Below are 1,528 nucleotides of genomic sequence, written 5' to 3' on the forward strand. Positions count from 1 at the left end.
TGTTATCATGCTCCACAGAACAGTGTATCAACTATTTACAGAACATGCAGAGCGTACTTTATAAATAATCCAAGGATGATTGGAAGTATACAGCAGGACATGTATGGGTAAATATTAAGTAAATACTACAGCAGTTTATGTGAAGCACCTGAGCTGCCATGGAATTTGGTATCCATGGAGGTCCTGGGTTCAATCATCCTCAGTATTGGAGGATGACTGCACTGTGTGAATGTCTGTCTTCCTCACAGAACCCAGGGAACAAAGCACAGAGAGGTTAGGCAATGGACCCAAGGTCACAGAGCCCCTGTGTGGTGGCCCTAGGAGTTGATTCCCATATGCTCTGGGCCAGGGATCTGGTCAGGGACACCATGCTTTGGAGCCCTTAAAAACAACAATCTTGCTTCCCAGGGCTTGCTATGAAGTGAGAGCACTAGCCCTCCCCTGCCCAGCACTCCTGCTGACCCTACACCTACCCCACCCCGCTGCTCTCACTGAAGACTGTCTGTGAAGGGAGGATCATCCCTCACACAACAGCTTTGTCTTTCTTTCCCTCAAGTCCACATCAGCTGGGCACTGTGCGGGACTGTAATGGAGCAGGAGGGAAGCACACCTCCCAATTGAATGAAAACCCAATCAGCATGCTTATGAACCTCAAAGGATCTAGCCTTTTCTTTCTTTAAAAAAGACACAATGCTCTTGCCCCAAGCCTGGAGCCATTGATTCAGAGATAATAGGAGGTATTGTGTTGAGAGTAGCATCTCCTTGTAAGATAGCAGAATGTTCTCTTTGGCAGGTATAAAGAATATTGACAAAGGAGATTCAAATAGTCCTGTGTTGCCCCCACCCCCACCTTGCTGGCTCCTGGGGAAAAGGTGGAAATTGGTTCTTGAACATAGTATAAATACCATCACACATGTTCCCAAATATTGTTTCTGTGTAGTGATTTTTGTCACATGCACATAGTAGGTCTCAATAGAAGCTGATTGGAGCCAAATTGCCTGTGAGCATTCTGTCTGCTTATTACCTCAGCCTCAAGTGGGTGACTCAGTTCTCTGGCTCACAATTCCCCATGTAAAGTGGGATTGATAGTATCGTCTATCACAAAACTGATGCTTTTCAGTTCCCCATGTGATCATGTCCTGATAAAACTGTTGCAAGTCAAAATACATGAATATGCCTAATCTAGGAGACCTAGCTTAGCAACATGAGCTGCAGTGTGGCCATTTTCTCCTGTGACTGTGGGGATGGCCAGCAATTGAAGTTCGTGCTATTGCCCAGCATCCCAAGGCAGCTAGGCCAGGAAAGAGCCTCCCTCGAAAGTCAAAGCATGGTGTCGATTACATATGTGTAGTTTTTGAATCATTGTGAAGCTTCAGAGCAAGCAGACACAGCTGGAGGGGGGCTGTATCTACTTTGTTGGCTGGCCCTGAGGATTTTACATGGTGATTCAGGCTCAGTGGTCAGATCAATGCCTGGCCCAGCAATAGCCTTTAAGTCTACTGCTGCTGTGGCAGGCTATTAGTGAGAA

General features: G+C 46.5%; 1 non-coding gene across 1 annotated transcript; it reads right to left on the minus strand.

Annotated features, from left to right (window-relative positions):
* Positions 1-560: 560 nt before the first annotated feature.
* LOC128100229 (small nucleolar RNA U13) lies at positions 561-660 on the minus strand. The gene has a single exon (XR_008214741.1). It is a non-coding gene; the product is annotated as a small nucleolar RNA U13 (small nucleolar RNA).
* Between the last annotated feature and the right edge of the window lie 868 nt (positions 661-1,528).

The sequence above is a fragment of the Peromyscus californicus genome, unplaced genomic scaffold, assembly GCF_007827085.1.
Source record: "Peromyscus californicus insignis strain IS unplaced genomic scaffold, ASM782708v3 Scaffold_6__1_contigs__length_162567912, whole genome shotgun sequence".
Lineage (NCBI taxonomy): Eukaryota > Metazoa > Chordata > Mammalia > Rodentia > Cricetidae > Peromyscus > Peromyscus californicus.